The sequence below is a fragment of the Saccostrea echinata genome, unplaced genomic scaffold, assembly GCF_033153115.1.
Source record: "Saccostrea echinata isolate AGI-Se365-2 ecotype Australia unplaced genomic scaffold, CSIRO_AGI_Sech_v1 ptg000030l, whole genome shotgun sequence".
NCBI lineage: Eukaryota > Metazoa > Mollusca > Bivalvia > Ostreida > Ostreidae > Saccostrea > Saccostrea echinata.
In genome coordinates, this window is record NW_026889779.1 from 27,190,408 (window position 1) to 27,217,619 (window position 27,212).

The window sequence follows — 27,212 nt, forward strand, 5'->3', positions numbered from 1 at the left end:
AGGTATCCAAAGGAAGTTCTTGTCACAAGGATTACATATGTGAAATATGAAAGCCCTAGCATCAACCATTCAAAAGTTATGGCCAAGGTTAAAGTTTTTCAAAAGTAGGTCAAACTCATAGGTGAAGGTCAAAGGGTCAAAGAAGTTGATATCCAGAGGAAGGTCTTGTCACAAGGAATGCACATGTGAAGTTTGAAACCCCAAGCACCAACTGTTCAAAAGTTATGGCCAAGGTTAAAGTTTTTCAAAAGTAGGCCAAACTCCAAGGTCAAAAGGTAAAAGTTGTTGGTGTCCGAAGGAAGGCCTTATCACAAAGAATACACCTGTGAAGTTTGAAACCCCAAGCACTAACTGTTCAGAAGTTATGGCCAAGGTTAAAGTCTCATAAAATTTTGCAAAAGTGGGTAAAACTCCAAGCAATCAAAAGTTATGGGCAAGGTTAAAGTTGACAACAGACAGACAAACAAACAGACAGACAAGACAAAAACAATATACCCCCGGGATCTTTCGATCCGGAGGCTTAAAAACTTCAAAAAGCTAACTCTCAACAATTGATTTAAGTGTCTTCTTAAATGAATGTAGACATGGTCTAAATGCTCTCATTTACAGCGTTGTATAGGGTTACTGTATCCTTATAAAATTACATAAGTTAGATCAAGAGAAATATAAGGGCTTTTAAAGTTATATGATAAGGTCTTATGGAAGGTGAAGGGCAAAAATGATTGAAAATGATGACACAGTTTAATTGTTCACCAATTCGTTTCAGTGTATAAAGTTCATTAATAAAGCTGATAATGAAATTAAATAAAAAAACAAGAGGCTTAACGATCACCTCAGTATAATAGGTTCCACCCGTGCATTTTAGGTCGAACGGTGGCGCCACTGTTTTATAAGTGGTTACGGAAACGCTTTGTCTTGATGACGCTTGAATGTTTTCCTGTGACGCGTACCTAAATAAGGAGAGACTCAAAGATTTCATTACAACGAAGCATGCCTCAGTATTGTTGCGTTCTTGGCTGTAAAAATACGGGTGGACATCGTTTTCCACCAGATACCACACTAAATTTGAGATGGCGAGTTGCCATTAAACGAATGGACGAAAGAAAGCGTCTATGGAAACATGGAAAGTTCGACGTTGTGTGTTACGCCCACTTTCTCACCAGTAATTACAAGACAACGCTATTAGTTAGTCATGATATAAATTATATGTTCATAGATGTTTTTTGTTCAAATTTCATTTATGTTTTGTATTTCCATGATTGTTATTTTTCAACAAAGCAAATGCATTTCTGTTCATGTTGCTTTGTGGTTTGTTTTCCATTTCCCAGGTTCGTCGTGATAAAACAGGCATTCAAGCAAGGATGATGAAGATGAAGCGGATAAAATTATTCGGGAGTATTTTAGTTCCATTGTATATGATATATCTTGGTATATGAATTTTCATAAGCTTGATAATTATTTTTATAATAAACATGATAACTCAATAATAATTTATGTTAAAAACCTTATTAATGATATTTTTTTTAAATAATTTTGTTTTATATGTTTTTGATGACAACATCCAAGACCATACTATATAGATATTCAATTATATGAGTACTGCATTCAAAATTTGAAACTATTTCCCATCTTTTAAATTAATTTCATTCTATCTCTTTTTAATAAGGTGACAGATCAAGACTAAAGGTGGATGCTGTTCCTTCAATTTTTAAATTTAATGCAAGTGAGGGAGAGTCCCCAAGAGAATAACGATTTAAGAAAAGACATACAGCCAGAAATTCAATTCCAGGCGTTTGACTGTCAGCAGGAAATAGAGGTTGAAAATGAACCAGAACTCCTTGTTGACCGTGATGAATGTCAAACTCAAGTGCCTGCACTGCAACACCAAGGTATACAGTGTGAAATTCCACATTCGGAAAATTACCTGTTGAAAGTATAATGAATAATGATAAAGTCATTAACTACTACACTGGGTTTCAAGATTACAACCACTTTATGATGTTTTTACTGCCTCGGACCTAGTGCACATGAGCTCACATACCAGTGTTCATTACTTCATCCGAAAGACCAGTTGTTTATGACTCTTATCAAACTTCGACAAGACAAAGAAGATGTTGAATTGTCATTGCTTTTTAATGTGTCAGAGTCCACAGTATCAAGAATAATTATTACATGGATAAACTTTATGTATTTTCAATTAAAAGAGCTAAATATTAGGCCATCTCCAGCAGTCGTCCATGAACACATGCCTCAAGACTTTAAATCAAAATTCCCTAACACCAGAGTTATACTAGATGCCACTGAGGTACCCATTGAAAGACCCTCCCATGTTAATTGTCAGATGGTGACATGGTCAAATTATAAACACAAAAATACACTCAAGACAATGATAGGCTGCAGTCCAAAGGGTGCAATAACTTTTATTTCAGATTCTTATGATGGCTCTGCTTCTGACAGGCAGATTATTGAAAAATCTTGTCTTTTAGAATCATATTTGTTTGTTTTGCCATATCAAACTTCAGGAGAAATATTGTTCCGAAGAATGCATAGGTTTGTATTAGGGATGTCAAATCGGTCAATATTTGATAATCGGTTACTCGGACGATTTTCCGATCGAGTACCCGGGTACTCGGAAAAAGTGTGTATACATGTAAAAGTTTGAGACCTGTTTACCACATCGATGTTTTCTTTCGTTTATAACATGTTATAATGCATGTTCATGCACATAAACATCGAGCCCAACGAAAACGATTTTTTTGGTGTACTTAATTTATGTATCAAACAAACTCAAAAGACATGATCAATTAATACACCAATAATTACAAATGCTTCACAGTTCTTATTTATGAAGACAATTTGGTCAACGGAAGAGAAGGACGCAACTTTGTAATGATTAGACCAGCGAAAGAGAATATCTTTGGGAATGGACTCAGTCGTGATCGCGAGTCGCATATTATTTACGTTTGCAAATGTTTTCTTTGTGATAACTCTGAAAGTTAAGTATGTTAATTTCTCGATATTTACAACTCCACCCGTTATGCATAAATTATCCCACGTTTCCAACTGCCGTTGATGCCCTGGTATGCACAGCAAACTAAAGAATGATTCCTTTAATATATATGGTTGTTTCCACCCTATACGCTAAATTGACTATGCGCATGCAGGTGCCTTTTAACATTTTTTAATCTTCAGTTATTTATAAATATTTCTTCATTTTTGAACAGTCTGGTGAATTGATAGCGATATTTCTATGTATGTCCGATTTCGCTTCCGTATGCTAATTGAATAATCATAGGATAATTAATAGATCATAATTAAACGATTTTCATTGAAAACAAATAATGAAAGCCATCCAAAAAATAGGGTCAGAAGAGGTGAGAACGGCTGTGTACAGTGTCCAGTGATTGGTCACAGTAATTACTGTATATATATACATGAACACAGCCACAGGCGATAACGGGTATTAACTGGTGTAGGTGACGGTAATTACTGTATAGACATGGACAATGCCTATTTAAATCACATTTTTTGATAAGTTTTTAATACATATAATTATGCACTTTGAAATATGAAAAAAAAATATACATCCGAGTAACCGAGTACCGATTTTAGTATTCGATACTCGGACGTTCGAGCGAGTACCCGGTTAACCGGGTACTCGTTGACATCCCTAGTTTGTATTCAACATGACCTTGAGTTGTTTTTTTTTTTTAAATCTGTTGCTCATATGTACTGTTAATTTGTGGATAAAGTTCGGTTTTACCAGATAGAGATGAAATAGTGTCAAGATAAAATACCTTTTATGATTCAAGTTTTTGCAGTATTCATTATATGTATAAAAATCATTCATGTTCTCAAGGAAACTCTAAACACTGCACACTAAAGAGTTCCAATTCTGATGTAGTGTTATGCAGTGATCTGTCCTTTGATGTAAGTATTAAGTAAACATGAAATAAATTGAATCTACAGTAAATGACTCAATTTAAAATAGATTTAAGACTTAAAGTATTTTCCACCGTATATTAGACCAAATTTAAATAACAGAAAACACTTGTCAATATTTGCATGTATTTTCTCAGAGAAAGTAATCATTAATATCTGTTCCCAAATACTTCACTGATAACATTTATTCTGGGGAAATATGGCAGGTATCCTATGTTAAAAATGAACTAGAAAATGTACACTTTTGTATATGATTTTTTCAAGCCCCCCCCCCCCCTTTAAAAAAGATTGAGAAGTGTTTAGAGCTTCCTTAATAAGAAAGAAAACATGTAAAATCCATGCAAAAGTATACATTTTTTGCATAAGTATCAACTGAATATAATTGCAGTACATGCTGTAAAATACTGTTGTACAGTTGAAAAATATACAATAATGACTAGGTTGCACTTAATATTTTTTAAATATTGCATGCAGTTCTGGGTAACACTGAAAAAATTTTCTAGGAGTGTAAATTTTCAATGTTACCCTCAACTACGTGCAATATTTATCATATTATACTAAATGTTTTATACAGATATATATATAACAGTAATCCATGGGCACAATAATTCTGCGCAATCAACATTTTTTGGAATATCAAGCAATGTTGACTGTTGCTTAGCTGGAGGATATGATTTCATCATTCAGATTGTAAAAGTGTTTTTTAGCAAAAGTTTCTTGAGAAATCACTTTCAATAGCCGCGTTTCGAGTTATGTCGGAACACCGTTTTATTCTGCGTTTATTCTCACCGGTCACGTGATTTTAGGAAAATGTTCCTCAATACAACTCCCGGTGAGCTATAGTTTATATTAGCAACATGTCGTCTGTCAATAAACGCGACACATGTTGGTATTTCTGTGCAGCGCACTGGTGCACATCAGACGACAGAAAGAGTGGGAAGTATGGCTACATGCAGGATGTCCAGTTTTATGTTTTTCCATCGAAAAAGAAAGCTCCAACAGAGAGGAGAAAATGGCTAGAGCTCATTAGACCCAACAACTTCTACCCGTCCAGGAAAGCTAGAGTATGTTCTCTGCATTTCGTGGACGGAAAACTAACAGCGGAACACCCCTTTCCAGAATTCTTTGCTTACAACAACTTTAAAGAGAGTAAAAAGGTTTCTGCTTAAATTTATTCAATGTTAATTTATTTTCATTTGACAAGTAGAGGGGCTTAGAGCCAAGCAATTTCATCTCGATCTCCTTTTCGGTAGATACGTTCCGTTTATAATGAAATTGTATATGTTAATGCAAAAATACACTTCCTCATTATTCAGGTAATGAATGAATGAATGAAAATAATTTATTAGGAATATATTGTCATGAAAATGAAATAAGCTTTATTTTTTATGTCAATCTTCTAGATCCGTCCAAGTACCGCCATCATCAAGAGGCAGCAAGTCTTCTAGTGAAAAACGGAGAAAATATGAAGAAAATTATCCTATATGTAGTGACAATGAGATGTCATCTACGATGGTACATGTCACTTTGTTTTTACCAGTTAGAAATTATAAATAATCTTAAATATTGCACTCTACCAAAAAAAAATTGCTTTAATAGAAATTCAGCATTCATGAAAAACTATACATATACGTATGGCAGTTCTGAGTAATATACACAGACCAATAACATTTACTAACTAAAATAATTCCTGATATATATGTTAGTTTCAAGATTTGAACATCATGCTTTATGGTTTCAATTTTTGTTTGTTAAAAACAATTTAAAACAAAAAATAAAATGAATTTTAAAAATATGAATGTAAATTCTCTTTCATGGAATTTATATGTTTGGATACTACATTTAAATATTGTATCTAATGTTGCATGTAACTAGTACATGGTGCTACTGAGGATATTTTCTTATCATTGCTTAAGGTGTTTGTGAAGACGCTTCTGTTTATCCACAATGCTTAAATGGCTGCTGGCCTGTTGCAAATGAAGTTGAGGTCAAAGAAATGGATACAACTACAAATAATCTAATTCCAGGTAAGTATAGTGATTTTCAGATTCTGTTATACTTCTAATTTTGTGATTTGTTAGAAATTATCATATTAAAACAAGGCAATAAGTTCATTTTTAAGGTCACTTTATACAGTTGTGGACTGTTTAAAAGGGAGACAGGTCTAAGTAGGGTTGTCACCCTCGGGCGCAAGCGACCTTGGGTGACAACCCTACTTAGGCCTGATATTTGGTAATGTCTCCCTTCTAAACGGTCCACAGTGAGGTTTATTGTCCTCAAGAATCAAAAATTCAAAATAATCAACATCACAGTTGTCTCTTCACGTGTGACATGCTCTAAACCAATCAGATTGACTGTATAATTCTGAGAGATATTAATATTAAATGTTTGCAAATTCTTTTGCTAGACCTTATATATGTCAAATGTCTGAGCATTTATAAAGCATGATGCCCTTTATTCAGATGGAATTGCAATGGACCACAATTACATTGGAGTCAATAGCGTCAACATCTGTGCGGACAGTTCAACACAAACAGATCTTACCATGACAGATATTAGTGCACTAGAGCAGAGAGTGAAAAGCCTGAATGATCCGGCCAAACTGTTACGAGATTTGTTTGTTGAAAAAGTCACAAAGGATGATTCAAGCATTCAGCAGTACACAGGAATCCCATCCAAAAAGATACTTGATGGTCATTTGGTAAGCATTCAACTACCAGTAATGAAATTTATAAAAGGTTGAATTGGTGAAGAAAACAAACTCAAAATATTTTTTTTCTTCAAAACATTTATCTTTAAATTTGTCTATATGTTTTATTATATTCACAGATATTCTAGATAGGTCTTCACCAGATTTCAAATACTGGTCAGGTCCAACTAGCGCAACCAAGAAAGACTACCAAACAACTGATCTTCACAGACCAAAGAAGACTGGGCCAAAGCGGAAACGTAGTCGCTACCAGGAATTTATATTGACTTTAGTGAGACTGCGTTTGGCTTTAACCACATGTCTTTGAGAGATTTATTTGGTATTTCGGCATCAAGGGTGTCACAAACATTTACCACATGGATCAATTACATGGCTAACATATTCACACCACTTCTGAAATGGCCATCTCTGGCATCTCAGGATGTGATCAAACGCTTCCGACCTCCGTCATTTAAACTACATTATCCAAACGTCACAGGGATAATTGATTGTACAGAGTTTTTCATTAAGAAACTTAGGAATCCGAGAGCACAGTCACAAACTTTCAGTTCTTATAAAATGCACAATACTTTTAAAGCCCTTATTTGTATCTCTCCATCTGGTGCCATTACATATATTTCAAATCTTTCGGGTGGTAAAGTATCGGACAGATGCATTACCAAGGATTGTGGGTTCCTAAACTGATCAGTCCTGGGGATGAGACTATGGCGGACAGGGGATTCCTTATTCGTGATCGTCTTCTAAAAAAGTGAATCAAATTAATTTTACCACCATTCACAAAAACTTGCACTTGGGGAAAAGGTAAACATCTATCTGCATCTGACATCCTTAAAACAAGAAATATTGCTCGTTTTCGCATACATGTTGAAAGAGCCATTGGAAGACTGAAAACTTTCCGGGTGTTATCTAACACACTGCCATTGAATGTTAAACCATTAGCCAACCAAATGATTACCGTTTGTGCATTTTATGCAATCTGCAAGAGCCTCTAGTCAAGAAATAAATTATTTATCTTTATTACTTTATTAAATGTCATAATCATGATTATACCCCACGCAACAAGTTGCGTGAGGTATAATATTTTTGACCCGTCCGTCCGTCAGTCCGTCAGTCCTGTTTTTTTTTTTTTTTGGTCAGCGCAACTCCTCATAAACCGCTGCACAGAATTTCGTCAAATTTTGCAGATAGTTAGCACACAATGTGTAGATGTGCATTTTACCTGGAAATTCCGATTCCATTATTTTTTCTGGGAATTTCGGCACTTCTCAACTTAGATTTTTGGCCATATGTAGAATATAGAGATGAACAGTTTGTTAGTGCAACTCCTCTTCAACTGCTGCATAGAATTTGGTTAAACTTTGCAGATATATAGTACACAGTGTGTAGATGTGCATATTACCAGGAATTTCCGATTCCATTACTTTTGCCTTAAGAGTTTTGCCTATTATTGAAGAAACTTTCCAGCTAGGTAATAAGGAAATCCGCTGGAATCAGCTTTTGTAATGAAATTTTATGTGAAATAATTAATGATCTTAAAAGACCCTTATTGATTTTGAGATCAAAATATTAATGATTTAACACACACACACAATCTTGGATAGTTCTCACCCCCCCCCCCCCTCCCTTTCAAGTTGGTGCTTTGCCTTAAATAATTTCATAAGTACAGTATATAAACAAATTCATATGACTACATCATAGTTTTGTTACCATCAATTATTTAAATGTGTAAATTTTCATGTGTTGGACATGGACTTACACTCATTAACAAATCATTACACAAATCGAAATCACTGAGGAATTTTTAAACATAACAGTTTGTCAGCATAACTCCTGCACTGAATTTCCTGAAACTTTGTAGGTATTTCAGATATAATGTATAGATTTGTATATTTCCAAGAAATTTTGATTCTATTATTTATCTAGAAACTTCAGCCTAATTAAATTTGTAACACAAGAAAGATCTGAATGTCCTTATTTGCAAGAAGTTTTGAGTTTTTGCAAGTAATGTCCCTTTTTGATTTATACTGTGTATTTAAAATGCACTGTGCCATTCATTACGTGTTGCATTGTGGAGTTTTGGGGGAGCGTGGGGTGTGTGAGCTTGCTCACTTTTTCTTTCATCAATTGTATAAAATCATCTAGAAGAACAGATGATACAAACAAAACAATGGATGTCGGAGGGTCGTATTATATATTTGTAGACCTGTTTTGGTTGTAAATGTTGCAAATAATAAATCTCTAAAATTTGAAATTGTAAACCTTCTATTATGTTCAAAATTCCAACTTTTCTGCGACCATCCTTTATTTATGTATATACAATTTTTTGTCTTTTAAGCTCACCTGAGCTGAAAACTCAAGTGAGCTTTTCTGATCACCCGTTGTCCGTCCCTCTGTAATTTTTCACATTTTTAACTTCTTCTCATGAACCACTGGGCCCATTTTAACAAAACTTGGTACAAAGCATCCTTGGGTAAAGGGGAGTAAAACTGTTAAAATGAAGGGCCAAGCCCCCTTCAAAAGAGAGATAATAAAGAAAAGACAAAAATTGGGTGGGGTCATTCTTCTCAACAACCACTGGGCGAGAAAAGCTGAAACTTATATGGAATGTAATATATGGAGATAACGAACAGAATTCAAGCTAAAAAGTCCATTAAACAATACAAAATAGGAACAGAGCAAACACGGACCTCTAAACATCAGAGGTGGGATCAGGTGCCATGGAGGAGTGAGCATCCCCTGCCGACCGGTCACACCCGCCGTGTGCTCCTTGTCATGATCAGGAAATAACGGGAAATTCCGTCGACAATTCAGTGTGTAAATAATGGCCTAACAATTAGTATGAAAAACGTCAGTTAGCATTTGACTCGATGATAAATTGTATTTGCTGACAAGGTCATTGTATCGACCACAGAACTTACGAAATGATGACTTTAAACGAGACAGCTGATATTCTTGTTTCATCAACTTGTTTGTCAATAATTTACCTCGTTTTAGAAATTGTTCATACGTAGAGCATGCTCTTGCGTATCGAATCAACTGAGAGATATATACCCCGTATGCCGGTGATGAAGGTATACTGCTGCATAAGTAAGGGAAGTTGACGATTGAAAAGTTAAAGTCATCACGTTTATCATAAAGCTTGGTTGTTAGATTACCATTAATGTCTTTTTCAAGTAAAATATCCAAATATGAAACAGATGTGTCAGACTCTGTGGTATCTTTTATCTCAAGCTCACCAGGATATATCGTATCGATATAAGAATGAAAATAACCATTGTTAATTGACAATACACCGCCGATATATCTAAATGTCGAGTTGAAGGCCACAGCAAGTGTTTTCTTCTTTTCACGTACAAGATTTTGGACAAATTCTGCTTCATATGAATTCAAAAAAAGGTCTGCTAATAACGGGGCGCAATTGGTACCCAAGGGAATTCCAATAGATTGTTGGAAGACCTGGTCTCCAAAAACCACATAGATATTGTCAATCAGAAATTCAAGCATCTTTTTAATGTCAACTTCAGAGTACTTGTGTGTACAATCAGAATGTTTTTTAACAAAATAATTTTGCAAATGACCAATGACAAGGTAAGTATATTTACGAGTTCCATTTTTATTGAAAAAGCAGCTGTCAATTATATCAAAAAGCCTGGACTTTAATTTATCGTGGGGAATGGTTGTGTATAAAGTAGAAAAGTCATAAGTTTTTAAGCTGTTGATTTTGGTAAAATCTTGCGATTTCAAATTTTCCAAAAGTTCCTTGGAATTTTTAAGTATCCACATCCGATTTACACCACTTCTCGAATATATTGTTGCACAGTACTCTTGAAGTTTCTCCTTCACCACTGTTAATATCTTAGTGAGGAGTAAAGAAAGAGGCTTGGTTGAACATTTACTGGAACCCGCTATGTATCTTTGTTTGTAAGGATTTTTATGAAGTTTCGGAATCCAATATAAATATGGTAATTCAAATTCATTTTGGTTGTTTGGAATATTCAAAATATTCAAAACTGACATATGATTTTGAAGAATCCTGATTTTGAAGCATCCTGGGGTAGTGTAGATTTTAAATTGTTCAAATCATGACCCCCGGGGTAGGGCGGGGTCACAATAGGTAATCCAAGTTTTACATTGAAATATATAGGAAAAATCTTTTTTTTTCGAGAACCACTGGGCCAGAAAAGCTGAAACTTATGTGGAAGCATCCTGGGTAGTGTAGATTTTAGATTATTCAAATCATGACCCCGGGGGTAGAGTCGGGCCACAATAGTAATCCAAGTTTTATATTGAAATCTATAAGAAAAATCTCCTTCTCAAGAACCACTGGGCCAGAATAGCTTAAACTTATGTGGAATATGTGGAAGCATCCTGGGGTAGTGTAGATTCTAAATTGTTCAAATCATAACCGCCGGGGGTAAGGTGGGACCACAATATTGAATCCAAGTTTTACATTGAAATATATAGGAACAAGATGTGTTTGTGAAACACTGATGCCTCCGTATGGCAGCTTATGGCGAAGGTTAAAGTTTCTTCAAATGCAAGTCAAAATTCAGGCCAAAAGATAAAAAATGTTGATACCCAAAGAAAGGTCTTGTCTCGAGGAATACACCTGTGAAATTTGAAAGACCTAGATACAACTGTTCAAAAGTTATGGCGAAGGTTAAAGTTTTTTAAATAAAAGTCAAACGTCAAGTTCAAGGTCAAAGTGGTTGGTATCCAAAGGAAGGTCTTGTCACAAGGATTACATATGTGAAGTATGAAAGCCCTAGCACCAACCATTCAAAAGTTATGGACAAGGTTAAAGTTTTTCAAAAGTAGGTCAAACTCCAGGTCAAGGTCAAAGGGTCAAAGTGGTTGGTATCCAAAGGAAGGTCTTGTCACAAGAATTACATATCTGAAGTATGAAAGAACTAGCTCCAACCATTCAAAAGTTATGGCCAAGGTTAAAGTTTTTCAAAAGTAGGTCAAACTCCTAGGTCAAGGTCAAAGGATCAAAGTGGTTGATATCCAGAGGAAGGTCTTGTCACAAGGAATACACATGTGAAGTTTGAAACCCTAAGACCCAACTGTTCAAAAGTTATGGCCAAGGTTAAAGTTTTTCAAAAGTAGGTCAAACTCCAAGGTCAAGGTCAAAGTTGTTTGTATCCAAAGAAAGGCCTTGTCACAAAGAATACACATGTGAAGTTTGAGACCCAAAGCACCAACTGTTCAGAAGTTATGGCCAAGGTTAAAGTCTCATAAAATTTTTCAAAAGTGGGTCAAACTCCAAGGTCAAGGTCAAAAATGATGATACCCAAAGAAAGGTCTTGTCACAAGGAATACACATGGAAATATGAAAGTCATAGCTCCAACCAATCAAAAGTTATGGGCAAGGTTAAAGTTGACAACAGAAAGACAAACAGACAAACGGACAAACAGACAGACAGGACAAAAACAATATACCCCCGGGATCTTTCGATCCGGGGGCATAAAAATCTTCTCAAGAACCACTGGACCAGAAAAGCTGAAACTTATGTGGGATCATCCTGGGGAAGTGTAGATTCTAAATTGTTCATATCATGACCCCGGGGTAGGGCTGGGCCACAATAGGTATTACAAGGAGGAAATCAGGTGAAGAACAGCAGGGCCAAAGTTACTCAGGTGAGCGTTGTGGCCCATCGGCGTCTCGTTTTAAAATCCATTATTGCAAAACTTTGAATTAAAAAAAATTAAAAAAAATTCAGTTAAACTTACTCATTTTACTTAAATAAACTTGACTTAATTAATTTAGTATTTTCAAGTTTAATATTTGATAAAAGTTTGTTGTTATCATCTGTCATTAAAGTAAATTTCAATATATGATATCAATATTTATTTGTTTTTGTGTCAGTATGTAATCCATATAAAAATCACTAATATCAAATCTTTTGATTTCTTAAATTCAGCATATATTTATGTTTAAGAAAACACAAGAAAATGTCAAAGTGAATACAAGTAGATACATATCCTGTATACCATAATACTTGTAAATACATGAACAATAGATCAGATACTATTAATTTAATCATAATATGGTACAAAGTACATGTAGTATGAATAAGAAGTTATTCTTAAGGAAGGTCTATATAACTAGCTTGAAGTGCAGGAATGATGTATCTTTCAAAAAATTTACTAGCTTTGATCACAATGTTTTGTATATTTCCTCATCAAAATATATCCGGTCAACAATAAACCCTTTCTTTGTAAAAAAGACAAAATCACACCAATTCCTATGGCACACACCCAACTGACCTTGTATCTGAATGTACCAGGGAGAATCAATCTTTAAGCGAATATTTTCATTCTCGTCTAAAGTGACATGGTAATGATCATCCATGCATGCTTCTTTCGGATCTTTATTTTGATATAAAAATGAACATTTCATCTCTAAAAGACCCTCACAACATTTGCATTTTACTAGGGCATCTGGTGAAGCCCCTAAATATGGAGAATCAGGGTCAATAAATAACCCACACAACTTTACATCAGTTTTTTTGTGATCATGCTTATACTTTTCAAAGTACTGATGTCTAGCAATAGGTTCATTTAAAGTACCAAAGGACATGGCAGGAGTAGCTCTTTGTGTTGATCTTCCCATGATCTGTTTAGAAATATAATTTTCTTGACTTTCAGTAAATCTGAAATGTTTGACAGAAGAAAATATGGAAGCTGTTATTCAATCTTTCTGTGAGCAAACCATTCTGAATTTTCACTTTGACCTAGTAGACTCCTCAATTTGACCTATGCGTTCGGTGTTAAAAATTTCTCTTAGTTTTTCTTGATGGAACACATATCACCTGTTAAGTCATCCCGATTTGTCTTGAACGCTTCTTCCATAGTAACAACAGTGCATTTTTCATCGCCATTCTCACTGTCCATATCTTCACTATATAAAGTCTCTAAATCTAATGCATTTGTACCCTTGCAAAGGTTGTAAAACTCTTTCTCATTACTAAGACTTGTCCCATGAACTCTAGGGTCATAGTTGTCTGGTGTAGGGACAACAGGGGGGTGGGTTTGACTGGTCCATTCTAGTGTTGATATATGTGATTTTACTTGGCATAGTTTTCTTCCTTGGCTTGTCCCACATGTATGGAACATCAGTACATACTTCTGCACTTCGGTCTTGGAGTCGTTCACAGAAACTGGACAAGGAAAATATGAAGGCCACTCAATGTTTACAAGCTCCATTATCCCTGTAATAGAAATAGCATATATAGAGATGATACGTGTTTGAATCGGTCGCCCGCGTGACGCAGTGTTTAGAGCGTCTGCTCTAGAGTCGCGGAGTAAGGAGTTGATCCTTACGTCGCGGGTTCGAATCCCAGTGTGGGACGTGGAGACCGGTCCTTCGGATGAGACCGTATAAACCGAGGCCCCGTGTCGCAGTAGGTGCTGGCACGAAAAAGATCCCTCACTGCTCAATGGCCGTAAGTGCCGAGTATAGGACAAAATTTGCAGCTCTCCACCGGCAAGTGGTGGCGTCTCCATATGAGTGAAAAATTCTCGAGAGGGACGTTAAACAACAAACAAACAAACAAAACATGTATGAATCAATAACGTCTGATTAAATAAGAAGGAAAAAATTCATGAATTATCATAACGTCATTCAAATATCATGCGGGTAGAATATGAACTACATACATGTACGCAACACAGGTACAGCCACCAGATATTATTTCTCCTGATGTAGATCTTAGCATAATCCATGGAATATATGGCTCGGCAGACTGTCTTGTCTCTGGTACACACGTGCATTTTAGGTAAATAAATTCAGGGTGTAATCCACAGGATACCTGGACACTGTCAATATGGTTTGCCACAGAAAGTCGATACCCATTGTCCTTCTTGTAGTTTATAAGACGATCAGCACTCTAACCACACTTATTCATTAAATACACCAACACATCAAAGGATTCCACATCAGGAATCTTTGATAATTCTTTATTCCTAAAGAGAGAAATATATATATATATATATATATATATATATATATATATATATATATATATATATATATATATATATATATATATATATATATATATATATATATATATCTATCTATCTATCTATCTATCTCTTACTCTCTCAATCTCTATATATATATATATCATTTGGTAAGATCTCTTTATAATAATTATAACTTTGAAATGGTTCAGGTCTTTATGGACATGAATAAGGTATTTATCAAACAAGGTGAAAAAGTGCTTATATTATATTATATAATTAACCATTAATGTGGTAGTTATATATAGATACATGTATTATGTAATATGAACAATACAAGCATTTTCGTAAATTATACAACTTCACCATAGTTTTTTAAATTGTAATATATGGTACAGTAGCTAGTTGATGACTTAAAAAAAGAACAAAAATTACCACTCTTCAATCTTTTTCATTGGTTCCAAGATCACTCTTTCTGCTCCAACAGTCACAGTCCTTCGATTTCTCTCAAAATCGACATACTCACTTTCGGTAATATGCGTCGTTATTATCTGAAATTCATATAAAAGAACATTTATATCTAGGTTTATTAAAACAGTTTTATGATAATTCTATATTGATTCAGTTTTGATTTCATCATTTCTGAAAGATGCCTCCAATTGAAGTTCGTTAGCTAATTCACACAGGCGAACAAGCTGTATTTTCCTCCGCAAACTACACTGTATACCTCTTTCTTGAAGATATTTCTTTAAATCTGGGACTTGCCAGCAAAAGAAATCAACGTCCTCATGCATTTCTCAACGTAGTTTATGATTATTGTACAGAAAAATGACTGGAAAGCTATTAGTTTAACTTGTTTCGATGGTAAAAAATATAAACCGGAAGTACCCTTGTGGAACATTTTTGATGCAGCGTGACTAAAAGTGGAACAAAACGATGTTCCGGCATAACTCGAAACGCTGCTATTAGTTCACATGAAACTATGATATCAAGGAATAATGCATTTCATATTTAGCAGATTGTAACACTTCAGTATTTGAGAGTTGTGAAAAGTCAGTATATATTTTTAATTTCTTTTTTTTTGTTTTTGAGACAAGGTGAAATACAGAGTGATATTTATAATCACATATATAAATCACAGGCGCTTGACGTTTTTAACCTTTCTTTCCATAAATAAAAAATCCCCCATACTATAATAATAACAAGGTTCGTCACGGTCGCCATCTTGAATTTTTCAGTTCAGCTACTTCGCCTCGATTTTTTAGTCTACAATGTCTACAATCTAGGTCTCTCTCAGACCTAGATTTTTCTTTTAAAACGATGTGTAGTAACGCACTTGCGTACTTGCACAGACAGCTTCGCGCCTGTAGAAAGAGGGGACATGGAGGTTCAATGATCTTGGCCAGCTCACCACTGTGATGAAAAATAAAACATACACATATCTATCCTTCTTTTTTTATAATTTTCATCGCTTCCAAACACTGAAAATAGTACCATTATATGGAAAAAATATTTATGCCAGAATGCAAGGGGTCTGGTTTACACGAGAAATTAGTAACCAGAATTCCAGGACCAAGCATAATTTTTATTTCCTCATGATTTTTTCTTCAACAAAATAAAAGGAAAAAATATTTCACATATTATTTCTAATGATTATGGAAAGCATCGGCCTGCTCAGCATTCAACATGTCGAAAAAGTTTGTTACTGTCTTTGCATGATTTTTCCCGCGAAACGTCATATTTCTTTTAACCAATGAAATTTAAGTAGAGGGAATTCCAATTTACATAACAACATCAACTTTCGGCCTCCCTTTTCTAAGTTTTACGGAATCGGTAGCAGTAGACTGAGTTTGAAGCGACATTTTAAGAATCAGAGAGGATTCAATGTGATTTGAGTTGAATTGCCCGAAAGTGGAGGCACAGTTAAAGTAAGTACTTGAGGGAAACGGTTGTATCCGTTAATTTTAAACACATTGTAGACTAAAAGATCGAGGCGAAGTAGCTGAACTGAAAAATTCAAGATGGCGACCGTGACGAACCTTGTTATTATTATAGTATGTTTTTTTTTTTTATTTATGGAAAGAAAGGTTAAAAACGTCAAGCGCCTGTGATATAAATATATATTTTGTATATAAAACATTTTATGACATGTATCCCTTGATAAAATAAATATTTCCAAATGCAATATACATGTATTTAGCTGCAGAACTGTAGCTCTCCGGAAAAAAATTGACAGACCGGAGACATGAGACTGTTTGTTTATTATTGATTATTTTCAAGTATCTTGTCTATTGACCACTATGAAAGCCAAATGGACTATTAAAAGTTAGCTCGGTGTAATGTAATACAAATAACATTTCCTTTCAAAGCAGTGATGCAACATACGAGGGCTGTTCGGAAATTATTGAGACATTGTGTATATTCTTCTTTCTAATGAACGTTTTTCGGTGAAAATTTGCATATACGTTTGACAAACTCTAAGAAGTTATAAAAACAAGAAATATTTTAAAAATATTTTATTTCATCTTTTCAATGATATATTAACGTGTCAATGGTAGGGATACCCGGCGCAGTCACGAAATCGGATATTGAAAATATGTAACACCAACGTTAAAACTCCCAGTGGACCCATAGTTAGAAAGAAAATAATTCAAATTATGTATATAATTTTTCACTTAAACTTTGACTTCATTTTGTGCAAGTTTGTTAGAATTTCGATCAGAAATACGGAGATCATTGAAAAATTTACGTGCGGTATAGCAATCTGATAACGACGACAAAACGGATTTTGACGTCAAGGCGGAGCAGCGGTTATACCTAAAATTTTGTGTAGCGGTATTGAGAACTCTTGTCCAGACTAAACGACCTGCTAAAACAATAACAATGCAATAAAACATGTCTAAGGGTTTATTTTTTCATTTGTATATATATTATTTTCTTACAAATAATTCAACCAGAGTAAAAACAAAAGCTTCGGACGACCATCAATTATTACGGACTAAATACCGTTGACCCGCGTTGCATAACTCGGTACTGCATGATGCTAAGTCAACCTGTATTTGACACTTTGTGTATATTTTACACTGGGGCAGCAATAGTACACGTTTTATTTTTTTATTTTATTTTATTTTTTTTTTAAAGAATCGATTAAGAATTATAAGAGACAGTTTGATTTTTGAAATGTTATATGTAATGACAGAGAAAGTAGATTGAACGCTTCCTGATCATTTCACAATGAGAATATATCGGCTGACCTGACGTTAAAATGACGTAGCGATACTGCTCCAGGTCAATAGACATATGCTTGTTGATAATTTCACCGGAACTTATTTAATTATCCTATAAATTAAAATTTTGTACATTTGTTTTATGTGTTCTTTAAGGTTTTGCCAAAGGTCAACGTGTCCAAAAATTTATTTTTACAATAGCTCCGAAACTATGTGGTTTATAAAGTTCAAACTTTTACAGTTTATAAATATATCATTGATTAACAGATAGAAAGTATCACTTGATAACAAATACTTAAAGAAAGTATTTATCGAGAAAAATTCTTTTCAAAAAATGCATATATTTTTTTTAAAATACACCTAATTAATTCCGTACTTTTAGTGAAGCCATCATTGCAGAAATAATATATGTTTATCAATGAAAGGCAAGTTGGACTTCGATAGCCTCTGGAAAGTTGTTTTCCCTGATTATTTAATCCAAATGTTAAGATTTGAAACCGAAAGTACATTGTAAATGGCGGATTTTACAGGGGTCTTGTCTTTATACATGTCATGCTTTCAATAACAGCCTTTCATAGACCATTCAAGTCCAACTTGCCCTTCATTGATAAACATATATTATTTCTTCAATGATGGTTTTCACTAAAAGTACAGAATTAAGCAGGTGCATTTTTTTTTAAAAATATGCATTTTTTTTGAAATTGTTTTTTCTCAAAAAATATATTTTTTTAAATATTTGTTTTTAAGTGATACTTTCTATCTCTTAATCAATGATATATTTATAAACTGTAAAAGTTTTAACTTTATACCTCACATAGTTTTTAAGCTGTTGAAAAATAAATTTTTGGGCATGTTGACCTTTGGTAAAACCTTAAAAAACGTTGACGAATTTTTATGAATTTATCTCTGTCCTTCGTGGAGTAAAAGTATTTGTCTCAATAATTTTCGAATAGCCCTCGTAACTTCTGTAAAACGTTGTGTAAAAAGTTTCAAGCTTAGGAAGGAGACAAGAGTTGTACAGTATTCTTTGTCAAAAGAGATTTTCTGTACAAACAAATCACCTAAGGTGTAAACAACAAAGTAGTACAGAGACCTTATAGTTACAAAAAGCTGGCCTTGTATTTGGTCATAATATTTGTTTGAAGGCTTCAAAACAATATTGCCCTCATCATCATATCTCAAAAATTTGAAATTTTTCCCTGGTTTCACAAGATCATTTCTGCCATTAAATGGACATTTAATTTCTACTATGCTACTGTCATCAACAACGGCATCAGGAGAAGCACCTAAATAGGCCTATCTAAACAAACCAAAAAAAAAAACCAACACATTTCTTAGCATTTACGTTAAATTTGCTGTTGAATACTTTCAGAGCTTTTGCCTCATAATTTTTTCCATGTCGCAGAGCTTCACTGTTGATTTTAACATCAGACAATAATGCAGCACACAGCTTCTTGGTATTTCTACGAAAAGTGGCCTTGCATATTTCCCCAAACTTTGATGCCGTTAGACGCCACTTTTTTCCGATGAACCAAATTTGGCTTGCACTCTGCTGTTTTGTGGACTCTTCAATCCTTACTACATCCGATTCTGTACCTATGCATGTGTAAAATTAGCATTAAATTTTAAACAGCTAAAATCATAAGAGTTAGATTTATTTCACAAAATCCATTACACGTACCTTTATGGAATTGTCCACCCAGTGCTCAGTAAAAGGCATCTGGCAATAGTCGTGGTCTTTGACTGCAGCCTAGAAAAGAATTTTTTGTCATTTCATTTACTAGTACATTGTTAAGAATGCTACTTTTCAGGAATAAATTTTTTTTTTTTTATTTCTTTAACATATACAGTTGAACTTCGGTATCTCGAACACTGATATCTCGAATACCATGGATATGTCAAAGTGATTTGGAAGTTCCCAATCGCTTATTTTTTTAAAAGTATTTTACCCTCGATATCTCGAATCATCGGATATCTCGAAGTTTTTTCTTGGTCCCATCGAGTTCGAGATAAAGGGGTATGACTGTATATACCTGAATATTTACCTTCCCATACATGTATCGGAATGAGATATCATTTGAGGACTGGCTGAAATAACTGGTAACTATAAATTGTTCAAAGTCTTTGTATCCAGTTTCTTCTTTTCTCAAGCCTTGGGTCACTAAGGAAGTCTGCAGCTAACTTTCTCTTGGTTGGCAGCTTTTCAGCTTTGACTGGAGATCCTTGAAAGCACACAAATGAAACCCATAAAACATTCAGTCATTTTCTGTAGTTATAAATGAATAATTATGTTTTAAAACCAATAGTTTTAGATACAAATTCAAAGAAATTAACAATATCCAGCATTTTTGTACATGTATTAAATTATCTATAGGAACAATGAATTACCATCATAGGAGGATTTTGGTTTTGTAAACGTCATAAATGTATCAGTGCAAGACTTCCCCAGTTTGAGTTCTGATTCTGCAAACTCTTTTACCATCAGGAGAACTGCAGCAATGTGTTTGCAGCTTCCATGAAGCCCCTTCCCTGCTGGACACTCACAGTGTGTGTAAAGGATCTCCAGACTTTTTGTCTAATCTTACCCACAGGTGCTTGAGGACAGGAACCCCCCCCTCCCCATACAGACCCCCGGGCTTGTTCGACTTTTTTTCTCATAAATTATATATGGCTGACACATGTGATATAATCTCTATATCATCAATTCAGAAAATTGACTTAAACAAACATTTCATAAAAAATTACTTTCCTACCCTATATATAAAAAACAACAAGGTTGCCAACTTCGTCTGCAAACCGAGAGGGACTGCCGAGGAATTTTTGTTGAATTGTCTCATAAATCTATACATAGCCCTAAAATCAACAACTCATGTCGTAGGTTAAATATTCTTTTCATTAACCACCGACTCTCATAAAAGTTTAGGCACTTAAACAGTCGTTTCGGCCAATTTTCCACAAGGATGTTAGCGTTTAAAACTGATCAAAGCTTATTCAACGGAAGTGATGAGGATACGTCTTTCTACCCAAATACGCAGTTCTGCAGAAAGTCTGAAACACTGTTTTGAAATAAGCATTTGAAGAAATTTGGTTGAGATACACTTTAAAAATATATTTCAAATGTATTGGAAGCATAGAATTCTTAACCACTAATGTAAATGAATTGTTTCTAATTATTTTTCAACTACCTGATTTGCAGGTTTCGTTTTGAGAGTTATGCCCCTTTTAAAAATGCAATTTATGTAAATACCTTCTTTTCACTAGATATTTTCGCGTAAAATCTAGAAAATGTTAGAAGAAATATTCCTTTTATTAAAAATTCGTACAAAAAACAAGAATGTATCCAGTGTTTATACCTTGCACTCATATTTGGTATATGGAGGAAATGGGTAATAGTCCTCTCCTCATTACTTCCGTTGAATAAGCTTTGACGAAGTTGGCAACCTTGTTGTTTTTTATATATAGGGTAGGAAAGTAATTTTTTATAAAATGTTTGTTTAAGTCAATTTTCCGAATTGGCGATATAGAGATTATATCACAGATGTGTCAGCCATATATAATTTATGAGAAAAAAGTCGAACAAGCCCGGGGGTCTGCATCGGGGGGGGGGGGGGGTCCTGTCCTCAAGCACCTGTGATCTTACCTTGTATATATATGATACCTGTATCAATTAACATTATTATGAAATGAACAACATCAAGAGCACTAATGCTTACTAACTTTGTGATGTTTTAAAATAATTTCAGTTGTAAACTTGATTAAAAAAAAACAACCTTTTTCTCCATTGCTGCTCCTACAATGCCACTTAGGTAGATGTTATCCCGAATGAATATCGAGCACGCTAAAACTCTGTCACTTTCATACATAAGTTGTCCTTTTGTCACAGACTTTAAATCATTTCTTGATTGCCTGTCATCTGAATGAAAGTAATAATCTATACTTATAAATTAATAAATTTTGCAAATAAACTCCAAAACGGCTGCACCAGAGTTCTTAATTATTCCTCTATGAATACACTAGATATGAGGTGATGTCCGTAAACTATATTTAGATTTCACTCGCATAGTAAGCATCGTACATTAAATTAAAATTCTACTTTCATTTTCAATAAACAGCCATGAAATAGCAAAAACGTGAGTACAGTGGCGGTTCCGGTTGGCGGATCTAAGTTACTGGCAATTTTTAATGAAACTGACAGCAAGCAATCGTTTATTTATTTCATAAAACGTCATCACTGAATAATTCAATCAAAAATTGATTTAAATAATATAAAAGAAATAAGTTGTGATAACCGATTAAAAAGGGAAATGTGCAAATTATTTTCGTCATTCACTGATCTTATAAGATAATAATATTGATGGAAACTTCTAGAACATCATATAGCATCGAGCCCGATGTTAAAAAGAAAAACGAGGTGATTATAGCTGCACGAGCATAATAAAAGCTTCTGTGTGAATGTTCATTGAAATAATGGTAAATCATTGATAACACTATAAGTTGTTAATATATTTATGCATCGAAAGACTATTAGTAGGTTTTCCTAATAAATTTATAGATAATTTGTTATTTGTATATTTCTCACTGCATGAAAGCATCGTGGCAACGAACCCGAAGTACAATTTGTACTTCGTAATTAATTTGCTTACATGAAAAGAGAAAAATAATGAGTAAGATATTGTTCAAAAACAATTAAAGCTGTTAAAATTTTGTGCTTTAATCAATACATTTCAGTTTTTTTTTTTTTGTTTTGTTTTGTTTTGTTTTGTTTCTGAATGCAGTCTTTTGTATCAAATACTCGGCCAATTCAAAGGGCGTCAAAAGCTAATGTAAAAAAAAATCAATTTATTAGTAAAATGTGCATATTCGCTGCTTTTATCCTTGACGAAAATGAAATGAAATAAGAGCACCTGAAGTACAATATCCATAACATAGTATAACAGGTTTCACAATAAACGTCATTAAAAGAAATTATTTTTCAAGTTTTTATAAAAAGGGGGGGGGGGGGTGGTGGAGACGTACATCTCCAAAACTAAATGCGGGATTTTGAACAAAGTATTTCTTCCTGCTATAAGCTTTTAGGTTGTCGGTAGAAACTTCAATATGTATTATTTGAATTTTTGTGTCGGTAGTGGTATAAATTCAATTCCCCGCGCTTGCGCGGGATTTCATCTAGTGTACATGTATTTTAAGATAAATACTTCTGATGATCATGAACTCCAGTGTATCACCTAACAGTAATAATTTCAGGTGATTAAGGGGGGGGGGGAAATCCATTATTATTTTTTTCTTATTCATTTTTATTTTAAATGAACGTGTATACAGATTTTATCACATGTTTACTACTTAATTTAGTGGATATAGCTCATATGATATCATTTTCATATATCAACAGTTGTGACGTCACAATATTGTTTCTGTACAAAAGTGATGTCAGATGAAGTGGATTCACATGTAAAAACAGTGTAAAACATGTTATATCCAAGTGTAAAACATGTTATGGCTATGTGTAAAACGTATTATAAAAAGACTCTCCCATTGCTTTGTGGTTGAATATGATTTTTATCCAATTAGTTACGTGTTTTCTATCCCCTCACCAAGGCTCGGGGATAGAAAACGCACAACTGAGTTTCTCGTTGGATAAAAATCATATCCAAACACAAACCATGGGAGATCCTATATGCATGATAAACTCATTTTACCAGCCATTCTGTAAATAAAGTATGCCTCTATCTGCTCCTTTGATAACTTTGGTAGGATGACATGGCGGTCTTTCTGTAGCTGTTTAAAACCAGATGTGGGCCAGTCTATCACAGAAGGTTTAGGTAGTGTTACGGAAGCTGGGGTGAAATTGTCGTTTCTGATGTATTCTCTTAATCTAATAGTATAGAATAAATTTAAAACAATTCTCTCTCTCTCTCTCTACACATATACATATATATATAGAGAGAGAGATCAAGTGCTAAAAATCATTGTTGAGGTACATTTGTATACTAAGTTGCATGTTACATTTTATCGCGATAGGGTCTCATTATTTTGTTTTCTACATGTAATATTCCATCCTCACAATGTCAAGGTTTTATGATTTCGGAACTTCACACAAACCCTTGACATACATGTAAGTCGCTATTTAAAAGTTGGGCTAGAAAGCTACCATTTCATTTGTTCCTGGTCTAGGACTGGAACCAATCAGAAAACAGCCTTTATTGTAGGTAAGTTTTGTAAATAAATATGACTCGTCTTAAAAATGGAAAAGTGTCGATATTGTAGGATTTGTGACTAGTTGCATTAAATGAAACATCGGGGATCAATTTTTGGAAGATCGTCATCCTAACAATCTCAAAAGATTAGATAGAACGTTCTATCGTTAAAATGATATTGTCCTACGGACCCGGTTTAACGATAGAATTCGTTCCGTGTATTGGCAAGGTTGCAAAATAAACACGGGCGATAACTCGTACTCTGTGCATTTTCTATGAACAATCCAGAGAGTTCCGAATGTCAACATGGCGTTAAATTTGAAGCGAGGAAAAAACGTTGAATAAATTAGTTGAATTTTCGTATTTATATGGATTATTTTTTAGGTTTAAAGACATATACCATCTCAAAAAGGTTTGTTATGATTAATTTGGTAGTTATTTTCAGTGCAACTCCTTTTGTATTCTCCAAAATCATTTCGGAGTGGATCCACTCCGATTTGCTACGTTGCAAGTATAGAGGACGTATTCTAACTATGGTGAGGGCTTGTCCCGAGACACAGTTAGATTATTCTAACTAACAAAAGATATGCTCTGGAGTTGGGCCATTTGAAAACGACGGATTTGAAAATTATATTCTCATTGGTTATAATTAGTTTATAATTACCCATTAAGTCATGTGTTACTACAAACCCAACTTTTAAATAGCGACTTATGTCAAGGGTTTGTGTGAAGTTCCGAAATCACAAACCCTTGACATTGTGAGGATGGTAATATTCGTATTTGTTGTTTAATATACTGCAACAAAATTAAACTACTATATGATAAATGAAACTACCTATCGATTAGCTGTGTGTTTCGCCCAGTTGTGCGGGATCCGCGATCAGCCAACTCTTTCTTCAACTGTGGTACCGGCCAATCTACAAGAGCGTCTGTGGAGTCCATGTTGTTTTTATAAGTTGCAAGCACTTTCAAGATTCAAGCGTCCAGCGTACCACTTATAAAACAGCAGCGCCGCCAAATGTTTAATGACGTGAATGAAAGCTATTGAACGATTTAGAAGATCCATAGAAGTGTAAAATAAAGTGATAAATGAAGCTTCATTTACCCAAAAGCAAGAAAAATATGATGATTAGGATCAACGAAATAATTAGTCTAGTACTCGGTAACAACCCAATAAGTAAAACTTGCCCGCATTTATCACTATCACAATGCAGACTGTTAACAAAACAATAGAGCTTCAGTACTGTGTTTAACCTCATATTATTACCTCTCACAGTAGCCTCTCTTGGTCTTTGATTGATTGATTGTATGTTGTTTTACGTCCCATCCGAGAATTTTTCACTCATATAGAGACGTCACCATATACCGGCGAAGGGCTTCAAATTTTGACCTTTACTAGTACTCGGCACTCATGGTCATTGAGCAGTGAGGGGTCTTTATCGTGCCAACTCCTGCCGTGACACGGGGCCTCGGTTTTTAAGGTCTCATCCAAAGGACCCGCAACTTTCACTTCAAAGTGCCGAGCGCTTGGCGAAGGAACAGTTGCTACCTTTTTTTCATCGACTTAGGTCAGTCGCGGCTGAGGTTCGAGCTCAAGACCTTCCTATCACGGAGCGAGCGCTCTACCGACTGAGCTACCGTGACGGCACCATGGTTCAAACAGCCAAAATAAGTGACTTAAGTTCGGATGATTTTAGCTTTATTTTTTTCAGTTGAATAAATCTGCTTTCAACATTAATACGGATATATCTCGATCTCAGCGATCGTTTTTTTAATTTAGTCAAAACCCCTTGATTATCACTTTACTCTATACTTGGTGGCGGCGCTAAGATTTGAAGGTATGTATAGTTTGTTTTATGTCATAAGAGTTTTAGAACAGTCATTGTATCCCTCAAAATAATGGGTTCTTTCAATATTTTGTAATTATAATTGGACATTTTTTTGTGTCTTGCAAAGATGCCCCGAAAGGTAAATTACGTCATTTCAAATAATCTTATGGGTTTATTCCGAATTCAAGTTGCAAAATGTGTCAAAAAATAAAATGAACAAATTTTGTTTCAAAGTTTAATATGATAATTACAAAAGAATGAAAATGTCTTGCGGGAGTGTCCCCCTGGCAAGTTTTAAGGACGTCTGGCGTTCTTAAAATACATATTTCGGGATTGAAAAATGCATTTCCTTTTTTTATGCCCCCGTAATCGAAGATTCGGGGCATATAGTTTTTGCCCTCTCCGTCCAACTGTCTGTCTGTCTGTCCGCAAAAACTTTAATCTTGCCCATAACTTTTGATTGGTTGAAGCTTTGACTTTCATACTTCACATGTGTATTCCGTGTGACAAGACCTTTTTTGGGTATCATCATATTTGACCTTGGAGTTTGACCCACTGTTGCAAAATTTTATTGGACTTTAACCTTGGCCATAACTTTTGAACAGTTGGTACTTGGTCTTTCAAACTTCACATGTATATTACTTGTGACAAGACCTTCCTTTGGACACCACCAATTTTGACCCTTTGACCTTGGACTTTCACCTACTTTTGAAAAAAAACAAACTTTAACCTTTGCCATAACTTTTAAACAATTTATGCTAGGGTTTTCATATTTACATGTGTATTTCTTGTGAAAAGATCTTTCTTAGGATACCAACAACTTTGACCTTTTGACTTTGACCTACTTTTGAAAAACTTAAACCTTGGTCATAACTTTTGAACAGATGGTGTTCAATCTCATTAAAATTAGATGTTCAGAAGCGGTAGCGGATTCGGAACATCTACTTTTAATTAGATTGAATGGTGTTAGGGTTTTCATACTTCACATGTATTTTCCTTGTGACAAAACCTTCCATTGGATACCCTTCTTTTAAGAAAATTTAACCTTGGCCATAACATTTGAACGTTTGATTATAGGGCTTTTACATTTCAGGATCATGTGTATCGTTGTGACAAAACCTTCCCTTGGGCACCAATTGACCATGACCTTGCCATTTTACTCACTTTGAAAAAACTTTAACCTTAAATTTTCAACGGTTGGTGCTAGGGCTTTCATATTTCACAAGTATATTCCTCAAGACAAGACCTTTCTTTGGGTACCAACATTTTTGATCTCTTGACTTGGAGTTTGACTTGGATTTGAGAAACTTTAACCTTCGCCATAAGCTGCCATACGGGGGCA

At 34.5% G+C, this 27,212-nt stretch overlaps 2 long non-coding RNA genes and 1 pseudogene across 2 annotated transcripts; 1 reads left to right on the forward strand and 2 right to left on the reverse strand.

Annotated features, from left to right (window-relative positions):
* Nucleotides 1-1,717: 1,717 nt before the first annotated feature.
* LOC133196076 (uncharacterized) lies at nucleotides 1,718-7,615 on the forward strand (annotated as a pseudogene).
* Nucleotides 7,616-12,728: 5,113 nt separating this feature from the next.
* On the reverse strand, nucleotides 12,729-15,190 carry LOC133197614 (uncharacterized). Its single transcript, XR_009722436.1, has 3 exons — nucleotides 15,056-15,190; nucleotides 14,321-14,620; nucleotides 12,729-13,866 (listed from the first exon to the last, which is right to left on the reverse strand). It is a non-coding gene; the product is annotated as an uncharacterized LOC133197614 (long non-coding RNA).
* A 4,265-nt stretch (nucleotides 15,191-19,455) lies between these two features.
* On the reverse strand, nucleotides 19,456-20,298 carry LOC133196642 (uncharacterized). Its single transcript, XR_009722390.1, has 3 exons — nucleotides 20,236-20,298; nucleotides 19,881-20,069; nucleotides 19,456-19,597 (listed from the first exon to the last, which is right to left on the reverse strand). It is a non-coding gene; the product is annotated as an uncharacterized LOC133196642 (long non-coding RNA).
* Nucleotides 20,299-27,212: the final 6,914 nt, after the last annotated feature.